Source organism: Lissotriton vulgaris, chromosome 7, assembly GCF_964263255.1.
Source record: "Lissotriton vulgaris chromosome 7, aLisVul1.2, whole genome shotgun sequence".
Lineage (NCBI taxonomy): Eukaryota > Metazoa > Chordata > Amphibia > Caudata > Salamandridae > Lissotriton > Lissotriton vulgaris.
In genome coordinates this window covers 205,925,130-205,943,487 of record NC_141695.1, presented here as the reverse complement: position 1 = coordinate 205,943,487, position 18,358 = coordinate 205,925,130, and the positions used below count along the sequence as shown (strand labels likewise).

The following is an 18,358-nucleotide window of genomic DNA, read 5'->3' as shown; positions in this document are numbered from 1 at the left end:
TAAATATACCCTGTACCCCAAAACCCAAACCTATCCCTAAACCCTAAAAGTACCCCTGTACCCCAAAACCCAAACCTAGCCCTGAACTCTATAAATACCCCGGTACCTCAAAACCCAAACATACCCCTGAACCCTAAAAATACCCCTGTACCCCAAAACCCAAACCTAGCCCTGAACCCTACAAATACCCCTGTACCCCATAACCAAAACCTACCCCATAACCCTAAAATACCCATGTACCCCAAAACCCAAACCTAGCCCTGAACCCTTAAAATACCCCTGTACCCCAAAACCCAAACCTACCCCTGAACCCTAAAAATACCCCTGTACCCCAAACCCCAAACCTAGCCCTGAACCCTAAAAATAACCCTGTACCCCAAAACCCAAACCTACCCCTTAACCCTAAAACGCCCCTGTACCCCAAAACCCAAACCTAGCCCTGAACCCTAAAAATACCCCTCTACCCCAAAACCCAAACCTAGCCCTGAACCCTAAAAATAACCCTGTACCCCAAAACCCAAACCTACCCCTTAACCCTAAAACGCCCCTGTACCCCAAAACCCAAACCTAGCCCTGAACCCTTAAAATACCCCTGTACCCCAAACCTACCCCTGAACCCTAAAATACCCCTATACCTGAAAACCCAAACCTAGCCCTGAACCCTAAAAATACCCCTGTACCCCAAAACCCATACCTATCCCTAAACCCTAAAACTACCCCTGTACCCCATAACCCGAAACTATATCTGAACCCTTAAAATACCCAAACACCCCAAAACATATACCTCAGTACCCCAAAACATATACCCCTATACCCATACTTACCTTATTCAAACATAAAAAAAACATGCTTTTACCATTCATGCATTTACAACGAATTTCGTTGTAAATGTATGCGTGGTTAAAGCATATAAAATGTAATGCCATGCGTTATAATGGCATTGCGGAGTCATGGTACTTTCGTAATGAAAGTATGCGGAGTGATGGTATGCGGAAAGAAAGTTGTGGAATAATGGGTGTTTACCCTCCCCCGGTAAGTACATTGGTGGCACGGCGGCCCACATCTCCAGCAACATACTCATATTTTTTCACCACATATTTGAAAAATGCACAGGTCTCTCTCATTGATGACCAGCACCGACATACACTTTTAGACACACCTCCCGCCACAAGTTCTAGAAGTGCGAACTTTAGAGCTGGTGAGCTACGTTCGAATCTCAGCATCAGCTCAACATCCTGTGATTCCAGGCAAATCGCTTTGTCTCCCCGTGCCTACCACAAATGAATGTGTTCTTCTGTAATGTAAATTGTGCTCATGCCATGTTGTCGAGTTCACGCTATATAATATTGCAAGGAAAAAAAAAGGTAGGGAAACTCGAGTTCGCACACTACTAAACGCGCACTCTTAAGTGCATCAGCAGTGCACTGTGAATCGGAGCATTTCACAGGCCTGTCACAGATAAGAAATGCTATCAAAACGAAATACTACAAAACAATATACTACTGGCTGGCAGCAATTCATACCTGGACAACGTCGGGACGGGCTGCTAGTATATATATATATATATATATATATATATATATATATATATATATATATATATATATACATATTACCTACTGGCGGTCGCCAGTAGGTAGTTATAGTTAGGATAATTTTCAATGTTAAATCTCAACATTCTATTTTGAATAACTTTGGCGCCGGTTGACGAATCTGCCTGAAATTTTCAGGAAAATGGTCTCATGGCGGTCCGGTCCTTCCCTGAAAGTTTGGGGGGGATTCGTCAAGCGGGGGCCGAGATAAAAGGGGGGTCCCAAAACGCGTTTTCCCCATGTTAATTTCCATAGGGCGGTCGATTTCACTTTTAGCCCGAATGGCTGAATGGATTTCCACCAAACTTGGCAAAATTGTAGGGACTGGTAGCCCGATGTGCCTTTGCTATGTCTCAAGATATGTGCTCCAGTGGATTTTGAGTAATTAAGGTTCAAAAAAATATATATATCTATAGCAGCGCACCGGTACGCGCACGGGTGCGCGTACCGTGCGCGCCACGCGACTTGCGCGAGGAAAGCTGATTGGCTCTCGGGTGTCTGTAAACATTCTAAACAGTCCGGAGCGGCCGCCATCTTGTGTCTCGGTAAAATCGAGACACAAGAGGTGGCCAAAACAAAGAGGGAAATGAACATAAGGGGGCAGAGTAGACCCCCCCTGACCCCCTAGGTTTGATGTGGGGGCCATAAAAGGGCCCCGCAAGGCAAAAAAAAAAAATTTTTTTTTTTTTGATTTTCGCGGGGGGAGCGCCCGGTACGCGCACGGGTGCGCGTACCGGGGAGCGTACCATGGGAAAAAAGAATGACAGTTTTAAAAGTAGCTGTTTAGAAAAAAAATGTTTAGTTGTTTTTTTTATACATACACATACATATATATAAATGCATATGCACATATATATATGCATATATGTCTATATGTGTGCGTGTAGAGAGAGGTAGAGAGGTAGAGGTGTAGAGGTAGAGAGGTAGAGAGGTAGCGGTAGAGAGGTAGAGATTAGTAGAGAGAGAAGAAGAGAGAGGTAGAGAGGTAGAGAGTAGAGAGTGAGTAATAGAGAGTAGAGAGTGAGTAGTAGAGAGTAGTAGAGAGCAGTAGAGAGAGTAGCAGAGTGAGTAGTAGAGAGTAGTAGAGTGAATAGTAGAGTGAGTAGTAGAGAGTAGTAGAGAGTGAGTAGTAGAGAGTAGTAGAGAGTAAGTAGTAGAGTGAGTAGTAGAGAGCAGTAGAGAGTGAGTAGTAGAGAGTAGGAGAGAGTAAGTAGTAGAGAGTAGTGGAGAATATTCCAAAGTTTGGCACAGCACCACTTTCACAATGAGTCCAATCAAATCATATCACTTAGAGTACTTATTGAAGCGCTGAATCTTGGTGTATATTCAAATGCTTTTATTTTCCTTAAGTTTATGTACCACAGCCAGCCGAAACGTTTCGTTCTGTACAACAGAACTTCTTCAGGGCGTTCTTATTTCCTTCAAGTTATGTCGGTATCCCGTTGTCATATAACTAGATATTTCTTCCAAATGTTAGACGAGACATAAGTATATTCTTATTAAAAGTGACTAGGTATCAATTTTACCCACACAATTCGGGCAGACTTGAGTAATTTATAGCATCCTCAAAGTCAGTCTTTCAAAAATTCCAAAGTATAGGACATGATAATCCAAATCCAAATGTTTCTCAAGAAAAGTCATTTACAATCGTTCGGAATATCGGTGTTTGGGCAGATATGATCCAGGGACCCCCAGTATGCAAGGGGAATTAGTCCCCCCTCTACAAACATGCACGGGGGCTGCGTTGCAGAGAGGTGTAAAAAGGGTTGTGGCTTCATTACACCTCTCTGCAATGCAGTCCCCTGGCGCATACTGGAGATTCCTGGTGGGCTTTCAGGTCTTATATAGTTAGGAATTAGCATTAAAAAAACCTTTGAAATTCACTGAAAAAACCAAAGGTTTCACACCAGTTATAGTTAGGAATTAGCATTTAAAAAACCTTTGAAATTCACTGAAAAAACCATAGGTTTCACACCAGTTATAGTTAGGAATTAGCATTTAAAAAACCTATTAAATTCACTGACAAAACCAGTTATAGTTAGCTGGAAATTTTACTGACATAAAACCATTGAAATTCCCACGTTATAGTTAGTTGGACTCACTATAACTTGCGCGCCTGCAATGCACTGCTGATGACGTCACATATTACATCACTCATGACATGGTCAGTGACATCACTCATGACATCACTGATGACACCATCCAGTGAATGTGTGTCTTTCTGAAAAATAAATTTGTTTTATATATGTATTTGTAAAGGTCGATGGAAGAATAAATGTTTAAATAAGTGTGTAAATGGATGTTTTTTTTAAAAAAAATTGGTTGGTTAACTGGCTTATTAAGTGTATCTTAGTGAATACATATATTAGCGAGTATTGTTTAAATATTTAAATGTTTGTATCAGTGTTTCTCTTTGTGTATAAGTGGCTGCAGGGGTTGGTGACTGACTCACTGTTTGTATGTGTTTTGAAGACAGAATATGTGCAGGACTGTATGGGTGGACGAGTGTGTATATGTGTGTGTTAGTGAGTGAATGACTGTCTCACTAGTGTCTTCATTACTAACGACATATGTTTTAATCTAGTATATGTGAGTATTGATGTATATAAGTGAGTATAGTATATATAGTGAGAGATTGTAGGAGTTCCTGTTTAAATAAGTATGTGTTTCTATAAGTGATTGTTTAAGAGAGTAAGTATGTGTAAGTTTCCTTAGAAGTAAGGTGGTAGTGTGTGTATAAATGTATATGCAAATAAATGGATGTTCAATAGTTTATGTGCATGTGTGAGTATGTGTGTGAGTAACTTTTGGATGACTGCTGATGTGTAACAGGATGTATAGGTGTATCACTACATATGATGAGTGAGTATATATATGAGTGACTATATAGAACTGTTGGTGAATGAGTGGATGAGTATATAGATGGTGGAATTACTGAATTGGTTGTTGTTACTGGTTTGGGTATCTCCATTTTTTTGAAAATGTTTGTTTCTATTTTTGAATATTTGTTTCAAGCGTTACATTACACTGAAATTAGGTCTGTCACTCTGTCACAAGCATGGTGTCATCAGTGATGTCATGAGTGATGTCACTGACCATGTCATGAGTGATGTAATATGTGACGTCATCAGCAGTGCATTGCAGGCGCGCAAGTTATAGTGAGTCCAACTAACTATAACGTGGGAATTTCAATGGTTTTATGTCAGTAAAATTTCCAGCTAACTATAACTGGTTTTGTCAGTGAATTTAATAGGTTTTTTAAATGCTAATTCCTAACTATAACTGGTGTGAAACCTATGGTTTTTTCAGTGAATTTCAAAGGTTTTTTAAATGCTAATTCCTAACTATAACTGGTGTGAAACCTTTGGTTTTTTCAGTGAATATATATATATACATATATATATATATATATACATATATATATATATATACATATATATATATATATATATATATATATATATATATATATATATATATATATATATATATATATATATATATATATATATCATTCCAAGTTGCCCTGTGCACAGAAGACGCCACTTCACCAGGATTGGGTTGACAAACCTTTATTGGCAACCAGCAGCTTTTCCAACGAATAAAGTTCAAGGACGCCCTGACGTGTTTCGAGGCAACATGCCTCTTCCTCATAGGGCAGAGCTGTTAGTGCGTGGCTACGCATTGTGAACTTTTTAAATGTCCCATTCTGCATGCTGCTCACACCTGGGTTTCACCACAGCATGCTGGATATTGTATTTCACTTAACGCCTTCGGTGGCTTGCCAAGCACTAGCATTCATTATTGCTTGATTTTTTCGTCTTTTAAAAGCCTTCCAGTAGGCCTCTGTTTAAAAAAGCTGTCTGTAAATGAAAGGCAATCCTTGTGCTTTCATACCGGCATGATTCCGGCATGTAGACCCGTCATTCCTTTACACGGGCGGTGCATCCTCCCACGGCCGGGCTGCCGTGTAGTAATTCATTCCAAGTTGCCCTGTGCACAGAAGACGCCACTCCACCAGGATTGGGTTGACAAACCTTTATTGGCAACCAGCAGCTTTTCCAACGGATAATGTTCAAGGACGCCCTGACGCGTTTCGAGGCAACATGCCTCTTCCTCATAGGGCAGAGCTGTTAGTGCGTGGCTACGCATTGTGAACTTTTTAAATGTCCCTTTCTGCATGCCGCTCCCACCTGGGTTTCACCACAGCATGCTGGATATTGTAGTTCACTTAACGCCTTCGGTGGCTTGCCAAGCACTAGCATTCATTATTGCTTGATTTTTTCGTCTTTTAAAAGCCTTCCAGTAGGCCTCCGTTTAAAAAAGCTGTCTGTAAATGAAAGGCAATCCTTGTGCTTTCATACCGGCATGATTCCGGCATGTAGACCCGTCATTCCTTTACATGGGCGGTGCATCCTCCCACGGCCGGGCTGCCGTGTAGTTATTCATTCCAAGTTGCCCTGTGCACAGAAGACGCCACTCCACCAGGATTGGGTTGGCAAACCTTTATTGGCAACCAGCAGCTTTTCCAACGGATAATGTTCAAGGACGCCCTGACGCGTTTCGAGGCAACATGCCTCTTCGTCATAGGGCAGAGCTGTTAGTGCGTGGCTACGCATTGTGAACTTTTTAAATGTCCCATTCTGCATGCCGCTCCCACCTGGGTTTCACCACAGCATGCTGTATATTGTAGTTCACTTAACGCCTTCGGTGGCTTGCCAAGCACTAGCATTCATTATTGCTTGATTTTTTCGTCTTTTAAAAGCCTTCCAGTAGGCCTCCGTTTAAAAAAGCTGTCTGTAAATGAAAGGCAATCCTTGTGCTTTCATACCGGCATGATTCCGGCATGTAGACCCGTCATTCCTTTACACGGGCGGTGCATCCTCCCACGGCCGGGCTGCCGTGTAGTAATTCATTCCAAGTTGCCCTGTGCACAGAAGACGCCACTCCACCAGGATTGGGTTGACAAACCTTTATTGGCAACCAGCAGCTTTTCCAACGGATAATGTTCAAGGACGCCCTGACGCGTTTCGAGGCAACATGCCTCTTCCTTATAGGGCAGAGCTGTTAGTGCGTGGCTACGCATTGTGAACTTTTTAAATGTCCCATTCTGCATGCTGCTCCCACCTGGGTTTCACCACAGCATGCTGGATATTGTAGTTCACTTAACGCCTTCGGTGGCTTGCCAAGCACTAGCATTCATTATTGCTTGATTTTTTCATCTTTTAAAAGCCTTGCAGTAGGCCTCCGTTTAAAAAAGCTGTCTGTAAATGAAAGGCAATCCTTGTGCTTTCATACCGGCATGATTCCGGCATGTAGACCCGTCATTCCTTTACACGGGCGGTGCATCCTCCCATGGCCGAGCTGCCGTGTAGTAATTCATTCCAAGTTGCCCTGTGCACAGAAGACGCCACTCCACCAGGATTGGGTTGACAAACCTTTATTGGCAACCAGCAGCTTTTCCAAAGGATAATGTTCAAGGACGCCCTGACGCGTTTCGAGGCAACATGCCTCTTCCTCATAGGGCAGAGCTGTTAGTGCATGGCTACGCATTGTGAACTTTTTAAATGTCCCATTCTGCATGCCGCTCCCACCTGGGTTTCACCACAGCATGCTGGATATTGTAGTTCACTTAACGTCTTCGGTGGCTTGCCAAGCACTAGCATTCATTATTGCTTGATTTTTTCGTCTTTTAAAAGCCTTCCAGTAGGCCTCCGTTTAAAAAAGCTGTCTGTAAATGAAAGGCAATCCTTTTGCTTTCATACCAGCATGATTCCGGCATGTAGACCCGTCATTCCTTTACACGGGCGGTGCATCCTCCCACGGCCAGGCTGCCGTGTAGTAATTCATTCCAAGTTGCCCTGTGCACAGAAGACGCCACTCCACCAGGATTGGGTTGACAAACCTTTATTGGCAACCAGCAGCTTTTCCAACGGATAATGTTCAAGGACGCCCTGACGCGTTTCGAGGCAACATGCCTCTTCCTCATAGGGCAGAGCTGTTAGTGCGTGGCTACGCATTGTGAACTTTTTAAATGTCCCATTCTGCATGCCGCTCCCACCTGGGTTTCACCACAGCATGCTGGATATTGTAGTTCACTTAACGCCTTCGGTGGCTTGCCAAGCACTAGCATTCATTATTGCTTGATTTTTTCGTCTTTTAAAAGCCTTCCAGTAGGCCTCCGTTTAAAAAAGCTGTCTGTAAATGAAAGGCAATCCTTGTGCTTTCATACCGGCATGATTCCGGCATGTAGACCCGTCCTTCCTTTACACGGGCGGTGCATCCTCCCACGGCCGGGCTGCCGTGTAGTAATTCATTCCAAGTTGTCCTGTGCACAGAAGACGCCACTCCACCAGGATTGGGTTGACAGACCTTTATTGGCAACCAGCAGCTTTTCCAACGGATAATGTTCAAGGACGCCCTGACGCGTTTCGAGGCAACATGCCTCTTCCTCATAGGGCAGAGCTGTTAGTGCGTGGCTACGCATGGTGAACTTTTTAAATGTCCCATTCTGCATGCTGCTCCCACCTGGGTTTCACCACAGCATGCTGGATATTGTAGTTCACTTAACGCCTTCGGTGGCTTGCCAAGCACTAGCATTCATTATTGCTTGATTTTTTCGTCTTTTAAAAGCCTTCCAGTAGGCCTCCGTTTAAAAAAGCTGTCTGTAAATGAAAGGCAATCCTTGTGCTTTCATACCGGCATGATTCCGGCATGTAGACCCGTCATTCCTTTACACGGGCGGTGCATCCTCCCACGGCCGGGCTGCCGTGTAGTAATTCATTCCAAGTTGCCCTGTGCACAGAAGACGCCACTCCACCAGGATTGGGTTGACAAACCTTTATTGGCAACCAGCAGCTTTTCCAACGGATAATGTTCAAGGACGCCCTGACGCGTTTCGAGGCAACATGCCTCTTCCTCATAGGGCAGAGCTGTTAGTGCGTGGCTACGCATTGTGAACTTTTTAAATGTCCCTTTCTGCATGCTGCTCCCACCTGGGTTTCACCACAGCATGCTGGATATTGTAGTTCACTTAACGCCTTCGGTGGCTTGCCAAGCACTAGCATTCATTATTGCTTGATTTTTTCGTCTTTTAAAAGCCTTCCAGTAGGCCTCCGTTTAAAAAAGCTGTCTGTAAATGAAAGGCAATCCTTGTGCTTTCATACCGGCATGATTCCGGCATGTAGACCCGTCATTCCTTTACATGGGCGGTGCATCCTCCCACGGCCGGGCTGCCGTGTAGTTATTCATTCCAAGTTGCCCTGTGCACAGAAGACGCCACTCCACCAGGATTGGGTTGACAAACCTTTATTGGCAACCAGCAGCTTTTCCAACGGATAATGTTCAAGGACGCCCTGACGCGTTTTGAGGCAACATGCCTCTTCGTCATAGGGCAGAGCTGTTAGTGCGTGGCTACGCATTGTGAACTTTTTAAATGTCCCATTCTGCATGCCGCTCCCACCTGGGTTTCACCACAGCATGCTGGATATTGTAGTTCACTTAACGCCTTCGGTGGCTTGCCAAGCACTAGCATTCATTATTGCTTGATTTTTTCGTCTTTTAAAAGCCTTCCAGTAGGCCTCCGTTTAAAAAAGCTGTCTGTAAATGAAAGGCAATCCTTGTGCTTTCATACCGGCATGATTCCGGCATGTAGACCCGTCATTCCTTTACACGGGCGGTGCATCCTCCCACGGCAGGGCTGCCGTGTAGTAATTCATTCCAAGTTGCCCTGTGCACAGAAGACGCCACTCCACCAGGATTGGGTTGACAAACCTTTATTGGCAACCAGCAGCTTTTCCAACGGATAATGTTCAAGGACGCCCTGACGCGTTTCGAGGCAACATGCCTCTTCCTTATAGGGCAGAGCTGTTAGTGCGTGGCTACGCATTGTGAGCTTTTTAAATGTCCCATTCTGCATGCCGCTCCCACCTGGGTTTCACCACAGCATGCTGGATATTGTAGTTCACTTAACGCCTTCGGTGGCTTGCCAAGCACTAGCATTCATTATTGCTTGATTTTTTCGTCTTTTAAAAGCCTTGCAGTAGGCCTCCGTTTAAAAAAGCTGTCTGTAAATGAAAGGCAATCCTTGTGCTTTCATACCGGCATGATTCCGGCATGTAGACCCGTCATTCCTTTACACGGGCGGTGCATCCTCCCATGGCCGAGCTGCCGTGTAGTAATTCATTCCAAGTTGCCCTGTGCACAGAAGACGCCACTCCACCAGGATTGGGTTCACAAACCTTTATTGGCAACCAGCAGCTTTTCCAACGGATAATGTTCAAGGACGCCCTGACGCGTTTCGAGGCAACATGCCTCTTCCTCATAGGGCAGAGCTGTTAGTGCGTGGCTACGCATTGTGAACTTTTTAAATGTCCCATTCTGCATGCCGCTCCCACCTGGGTTTCACCACAGCATGCTGGAATTTGTAGTTCACTTAACGTCTTCGGTGGCTTGCCAAGCACTAGCATTCATTATAGCTTGATTTTTTCGTCTTTTAAAAGCCTTCCAGTAGGCCTCCGTTTAAAAAAGCTGTCTGTAAATGAAAGGCAATCCTTTTGCTTTCATACCGGCATGATTCCGGCATGTAGACCCGTCATTCCTTTACACGGGCGGTGCATCCTCCCACGGCCGGGCTGCCGTGTAGTAATTCATTCCAAGTTGCCCTGTGCACAGAAGACGCCACTCCACCAGGATTGGGTTGACAAACCTTTATTGTTAACCAGCAGCTTTTCCAACGGATAATGTTCAAGGACGCCCTGACGCGTTTCGAGGCAACATGCCTCTTCCTCATAGGGCAGAGCTGTTAGTGCGTGGCTACGCATTGTGAACTTTTTAAATGTCCCATTCTGCATGCCGCTCCCACCTGGGTTTCACCACAGCATGCTGGATATTGTAGTTCACTTAACGCCTTCGGTGGCTTGCCAAGCACTAGCATTCATTATTGCTTGATTTTTTCGTCTTTTAAAAGCCTTCCAGTAGGCCTCCGTTTAAAAAAGCTGTCTGTAAATGAAAGGCAATCCTTGTGCTTTCATACCGGCATGATTCCGGCATGTAGACCCGTACTTCCTTTACACGGGCGGTGCATCCTCCCACGGCCGGGCTGCCGTGTAGTAATTCATTCCAAGTTGTCCTGTGCACAGAAGACGCCACTCCACCAGGATTGGGTTGACAGACCTTTATTGGCAACCAGCAGCTTTTCCAACGGATAATGTTCAAGGACGCCCTGACGCGTTTCGAGGCAACATGCCTCTTCCTCATAGGGCAGAGCTGTTAGTGCGTGGCTACGCATGGTGAACTTTTTAAATGTCCCATTCTGCATGCTGCTCCCACCTGGGTTTCACCACAGCATGCTGGATATTGTAGTTCACTTAACGCCTTCGGTGGCTTGCCAAGCACTAGCATTCATTATTGCTTGATTTTTTCGTCTTTTAAAAGCCTTCCAGTAGGCCTCCGTTTAAAAAAGCTGTCTGTAAATGAAAGGCAATCCTTGTGCTTTCATACCGGCATGATTCCGGCATGTAGACCCGTCATTCCTTTACACGGGCGGTGCATCCTCCCACGGCCGGGCTGCCGTGTAGTAATTCATTCCAAGTTGCCCTGTGCACAGAAGACGCCACTCCACCAGGATTGGGTTGACAAACCTTTATTGGCAACCAGCAGCTTTTCCAACGGATAATGTTCAAGGACGCCCTGACGCGTTTCGAGGCAACATGCCTCTTCCTCATAGGGCAGAGCTGTTAGTGCGTGGCTACGCATTGTGAACTTTTTAAATGTCCCTTTCTGCATGCTGCTCCCACCTGGGTTTCACCACAGCATGCTGGATATTGTAGTTCACTTAACGCCTTCGGTGGCTTGCCAAGCACTAGCATTCATTATTGCTTGATTTTTTCGTCTTTTAAAAGCCTTCCAGTAGGCCTCCGTTTAAAAAAGCTGTCTGTAAATGAAAGGCAATCCTTTTGCTTTCATACCGGCATGATTCCGGCATGTAGACCCGTCATTCCTTTACACGGGCGGTGCATCCTCCCACGGCCGGGCTGCCGTGTAGTAATTCATTCCAAGTTGCCCTGTGCACAGAAGACGCCACTCCACCTGGATTGGGTTGACAAACCTTTATTGGCAACCAGCAGCTTTTCCAAAGGATAATGTTCAAGGACGCCCTGACGCGTTTCGAGGCAACATGCCTCTTCCTCATAGGGCAGAGCTGAAATAGCTTAATCTTTTTGTTTCCAAGGGGTCCATGCTTTTGCTTAGCATCTGACTGACATCTCTGTGAGGGGTGTCCAGTTCGTGACCAAGACGGGGTCCTACATTCTTACCCATAAGGTAAATGGGTTAAGTCATCCAGAAGGTTGTTTATTGGCAGACCATACACTCACACCCCAAACACATAGGTTAGGGTTTGCATCGTAGGAGTTCTTTAGGTTGTTATAATACTGTATATGTATGTCTATATCAGGTGTCTCAACAAGATGGTGGAACTCTTCATTTTATTCTTTGTTCTGACACTCATAATAACTTTTGTCTGCTTCTGTCTATTAATCATTGCTGCACACATTTTCTATACAAGAATCACTATGGTTCAATAAATATTGGAAAACGTCCCTTCGTGTATTCTTTGTTTATTTCTTTGAGTGAAAGAGAGCACGAGTGAATGAGCGAAGCATTCTGATCTGTCACCACGATTGCTGAGGGAACAGGGCTGTCATGTTCAGTTGTTGCCAGAACTGGTCACTCCCTGTCTAGGTTTAGGATGGCTAACTTCGGCACTGTGAGCTAACTGGTCCAAGGGCAACATATCCTGCAGGGTTGCATGGGATCAGTCTGGCACCATCTTACGTGTATGTCATCCGCAAACGCGCAGTTCCTACTGATTAGTAGACACTACATGTCAAGGAGTGCTGCTGTGCAGTTCCAAGAATGATCTCATTACCTTTAGGGAACCTTACATTGGGGTAACCTGCAGTGTAACGTGTGGGATAACGGATTCCATTGGGTCTCCGACTGGAAGGCCTACAGTCCAAGAGTAGGATAGGGATTGAGGTGAGGTACTTCCTGAGAAAGAGGCTGGCTGGGCCGCTGCTGACAGAGGGCTTGCAGAATGTTCAGTCTGGGTGGGGTGACGAGGTTGGCACTGGAGTGATCAAATAAGCCAGTGACCATGGGGAGAGAGTGACAAAGAAAGAGTAGTGATGTGAGAAAGAACAAAGCAATGCCCTAAACACTCACTATCTTTTGAAAAGAATCACTTATTCCTAAAGTTGTTTTCAGAACTGAAATTCTCTTTGATTGAATGCATTACACAATCAGATTTAAAAGACTTGACCAAACATTTAATAAACCAGATCTCTGGCTTTCCCACAGAAGAGACACATAAAATGTAATTTCAATCACAAAACGTTAGACTTCTTCATAAACCAATGCATGCCGCTATGGATCAGTGGGATATGGTGCTGTGCTAGCAATGCCAAAGCTATAGGTCTAAACTGGGTAGGGTGTTAAAATATCGATAACAAAAATATAGCTGACATAAATATCGTTGCAAAAATATCGTTTACAAAAATATCGACACCCTATACTTAAACAGGTAAGTACATAAATATCGACTCCAAAATATCGTTGTAATTAATATAGATGTAAAAAATATCGACTTTTTAAAATAATTAAAATTACATTAAATAATAAATAAATATAAGTACTATTAACAAAATACATTACATTACTTTTATTTTTTAACTATTTCAAAAAAATTTACTACACTTTTTAATTATAAACTTAATAAATGTGGACATATAAATTAATTTTACACATTACTTTATATAACAACAATAATACATATATATAATTAAAATACCCCTTTACCCAAAAACCCAAAACTGACCCTGAACCCTAAAAATACCCCTTTACCCAAAAACTGAAAACTGACCCTGAACCCTAAAAATACCCCTTTACCCAAAAACATTTTCACTAAAAAAATCCTGTACACACACCTAAAATTAATTAAAAAATTAACATAATTAATTACATAATTATTATTCAATTAACTAATTAAAATTAATTAACTATTATTTATTACACTATTTATATTTATTTAAAACATTAATTAATCTATTATTTCATTATATTTAAAAACCCCTTTACCCAAAAACTGAAAACTGACCCTGAACACTAAAAATACCCCTTTACCCAAAAACTGAAAACTGACCCTGAACCCTAAAAATACCCCTTTACCCAAAAACTGAAAACTGACCCTGAACCCTAAAAATACCCTTTTACCCAAAAACTGAAAACTGACCCTGAACACAAAAAATACCCCTTTACCCAAAAACTAAAAACTGACCCTGAACCCTAAAAATGCCCCTTTACCCAAAAACTAAAAACTGACCCTGAACCCTAAAAATACCCCTTTACCCAAAAACTGAAAACTGACCCTGAACCCTAAAAATACCCCTTTACCCAAAAACTGAAAACTGACCCTGAACCCAAAAAATACCCCTTTACCCAAAAACTGAAAACTGACCCTGAACCCTAAAAATACCCCTTTACCCAAAAACATTTTAACTAAAAAAATCCTGTACACACACCTAAAAATAATAAAAAAATTAACATAATTAATTACATAATTATTATTCAATTAACTAATTGAAATTAATTAACTATTATTTATTACACTATTTATATTCATTTAAAACATTAATTAATGTATTATTTCATTATATTTAAATTACTTCCCACCCTACTCCCCTATAAACCCACAACCCGCTACGGAACTATTAATACTAAATTCAACTGAAAATACATTATTAAATAATAATATACTACTAAAAATACTACTTTGACAAAAAATAATCATTAAAAACACTACATTACTTATAATTATTTAAAAAACGATATTATTGTAAACTATGTTTTTGTAAACGATATTTATTACAACTATATTAATGTTAACGATATTACTTACCTGTCTGTCGATATTCTGGTCAGACGATATTTTTGTCATCGATATTTCTTCCTGTAGATATTTTTGCAGCGATATTTATGTTAGTCGATATTTTTACGACGATATTCCTGCTCTGTACACTAAACTGTACTGGCGAAGAATGAATTTAGCTTCATAATACAACTATTTGCATCCCATTATGTTACACAAATGTATAATTGCCAAATATATTACATCTTTGTTAAACCTACCTATTTTGCAACAGCCATTCTGTCTTTACACTGCCACCCTATGCTTTTTAATCAGTCCAGCATTCAGTGGCACTTTCTGCACACATGTAGAGAAACCAGCATTGGCTACCCTTTTGGTACTGCCAAGGCTTGTTTTTTTCTCACAGTATGCATAAAACGTTATTGAGGAGGGGACGCTGCTGGGCTCTTGTCAATCTGCAAAAAAGCATTGGCATAAACCAAAAATATTTCTTGGTCTCAAAAACCTCACATTGCCAAAGGAGTCCTTTCTACTGAAGGAAACGACTTTGTGTGTAGATGTGAAAAAGCAGAATGCAGTCACTCACAGTGAAGTTAGCCAATGGCTAAAGTGAGCTGATGTGTTGCCCCGAGGTGTATGCTGTAGTTCGCGGAAGAAAAATGTGGAAGATACAATAACAGACCAATCCATTAAGAGAGCTCACTCAAAGCCCCAATGAGTATACTAAAAGTATATTACACATACAATTTTTGTAAAATCAAAAGGTCTTGGCTAACGCTAGACCAAATACAAATTACATTTCAGGCCCCATCACGGGCCAAAGCCAACCTCCACTAAGGAATGAAGGCAGTCACTGACTGGATTAGCCATCTGAAGCTGAACTCAGACAAGACGGAGGTCCTCATCCTCGGCTCCAACCCTTCAGCCTGGGACGACTCCTGGTGGCCGACGGCACTGGGGGCATCCTCAAAACCCACCGACCACACACCCAACCTGGGAATCATCGCTCTCAATGACCAAGCAAGTCAAAGCTGTCTCCTCCTCCTGCTTCAACACCCTCCGCATCTCCGCAAGATCTACAGATGGATCCCGACAGATACAAGAATGACAGACACCCAGACTCTCGTCAGCAGCAGACTCGACTACCGAAACGCCCTCTACACGGGAGCCCCGACCAAGCTCATCAAACGACTACAACGCATCCAAAACGCCTCGGCACGACTGATCCTCTACATACCAGGCCACAGCCACATCACCGCCCACCTGAGAAACCTGCATTGGCTCCCCATCTACAAGAGGATATCCTTCAAGTTCCTCACCCACGCACACAAGGTACGCCCAGCCTACCTCAACCGACGACTTTCCTTCTACATCCCCAACCGCCAGCCACACTCCGCCGACCTCTCACTCGCCACCGTCCCGCGCGTCCGAAGAGCAACCACCGCGGGAACATCCTTCTCCCACCTCACCTCGCCGCCAAGACATGGAACACCCTCCCACTGACCCTATGTCAGGCCCAAGACCTGCTGACCTTCAGGAGGACACTGAAGACCTGGCTGTTCAATCAGTAGCGGCCTCCCCCGCGCCTTGAAACCATCGTGGGTATGTAGTGCGCTTAACAAATGACTGATTGATTGATTGACAACCTGTGGAACACAGTAAAAATCATCCACAACTGAGGTGCAAAAGGAACCTCAGTTCTGGGCCCTGGTGCTGCTACACCTGTTGAACTGTTGATAGCTAAACCCCTGGCTGTCCCTGTTCACCTCAAACATTTATGGCCTGATTTAGCTCTCATTGGACGGGTTCTTCCCTCATAATAGTGACTGAATGATATCCCGTCCACCGAAATATGAATCTCATTATATCTTATTGGATTTTTATATTTCGGCGGATGGGTTCATATCCGTCACCGTTGTGAAGGAGTAACCGGTCATCCAAGATATAAATCAGGCCCTTGCACGGAAAATCCAGGACTGAAATATGGGGTTCTGACATGGAATTGGGTGATCTTACTCCAGAATTCTTGCAGAACTTGCATTACACTGGCACAGTACTGCACAGCCAGCCAGAATTTAGTAGGCAATACATTATTACGTTTTTTTGTTTCAGGGTTTACCGTTTCTATAGCGCGAACTCGGACCCGCAGCACTTTACAGGAGCACCAGTTTGTTTGGTGTTGTATCTTGAAGATACGGAGATATGGGGTGACTTGCTCAGAATCACAGGATGCCACGCGATGCCAGACTCGAACCTGGCATTCCAACTCTAAATTCGGCAGCTCTGATCGTTAAGCCACATCCCCTCCTCTTTAATACGCATTACCCTGGCAGAGAGAGTTACCGCTTTTGAAAATGGTTCTGAAATCTTAAATAGAATTTGAAAGAGATGCTGCAAATAAATCATATCGTTACACTACCTCGAGCGTCCGCTGGCAGACCCCGGAGTTAAATTCTGCAGTGAAACCTCTATAAGCGGCGGGGGCGGGTCCGGGTGAGGGATAGTAGGGGTGCGGGAGAGTAGCTGTTAGTGGCAAGCGGTGGCAGTTCAAAAATGGCGACACCTACCTGAGCAGCGTCCTGAAGTACACCCAGTCCGTCCAAGGAGGCCTAACGCATCTCCGGTGAAAAGCGAAGCGCTCCGAGGAACAGCGCTGTCAGGGGACGGTGACCGATACCGATGAACAACAAACACTTCTTGCACTACGGATGCGGCGGCGCGGGGCTCAAAGGATTTCGGAAAAAAAGGAACATCAGATTAGAGGAACCATTCTGAGAAGGAAGGAAGTGTCGAAAAGAGAATGCGTCAATTTGGAAATGCTCGTGGTTCACCCTCTGCAAGGACGATGCTCTTGATAACAGTCATTGATAACAGTCATCTGTGCAGCGCGCGCTGCAACTGAGTTCACTCTTCGTGCATATTAAAGTCGTTTCTGTTGTTCAAATGAATGGAGTACGAAAAGTGGAAGTCCCTACCTCGAAAGTGTTATTTGTGTGTGCCTATTGAGCTTTTAAAGGACGCAATGCATTCATCGATACGATACCAAATGAATGACGGAACTTACTCATCAATTATGTACTGTAGAAATGATTGCTAATGAAATGTTTTAATATTTTAATGTATCATGTAATTTAAAAAAAAATCTTGTGTAATAAATTGTCCACAATTATTTTGATAAACTATATTTTCTAGTATTTCTTTGAATTTACTGTTGTTTTTGTGACCCTTCAATTTTCCATCTTTGCACATGTATAATGTAATTTTAAGTATATAGATTTTTTTCCTTTTTGCTTGCCCAGCGCCTATGCACACTTGCTATTAGCTACTAGGGACGCTTTTTTTTTGTGTTTGCAGACTGTAAAATGCTACTGCGAGTTTACTTGTCTCCAGGAGGAATGTATGATGTTACAACGCATACATTTACAACGCATGCACTTACAACGCAGTTTTTACATCACAACATCCACTACAACGCATTCCATTACATCGCATGACACTACATCGCATTCTCAAAAAACTACCTTTACACTACATTCCAATACATCGCATATTAGCTTTACAACGCACATCATTACACCGCATACCATTACATTGCATTTAAGGTAAATATTGGATAGTATAGGGGTAAAAATTACTATTCTAACTCCAGGGGGTGCAACAGTAGGGTAAGTGTTGGATAGTGTAGGGGTAAAAATAACTATTCTAACTCCAGGGGATGCAATAGTAGGGTAAGTGTTGGATAGTGTAGGGGTTAAAATTACTGTTCTAACTCCAGGGAGTGCAACAGTAGGGTAAGTGCTGGATAGTGTAGGGGTACTATGCATTGTAATGGTATGCC

General features: G+C 43.2%; 1 protein-coding gene across 2 annotated transcripts in view; it reads right to left on the bottom strand.

The window, feature by feature from the left end:
* The window catches only part of LOC147701202 (B-cell receptor CD22-like), a 479,604-nt gene that overhangs the window by 410,578 nt on the left and 50,668 nt on the right, over positions 1 to 18,358 (bottom strand). The window contains exon 1 of one of the 2 annotated variants that reach the window (XM_086929955.1): positions 17,088 to 17,224. The exons of the other annotated variant lie outside the window; for it this stretch is intronic. The gene's annotated coding sequence lies outside the window, so the exon portion shown is untranslated. Of the gene's footprint in view, positions 1 to 17,087; positions 17,225 to 18,358 lie in introns of those variants that run through there. 2 annotated transcript variants of the gene reach the window in all.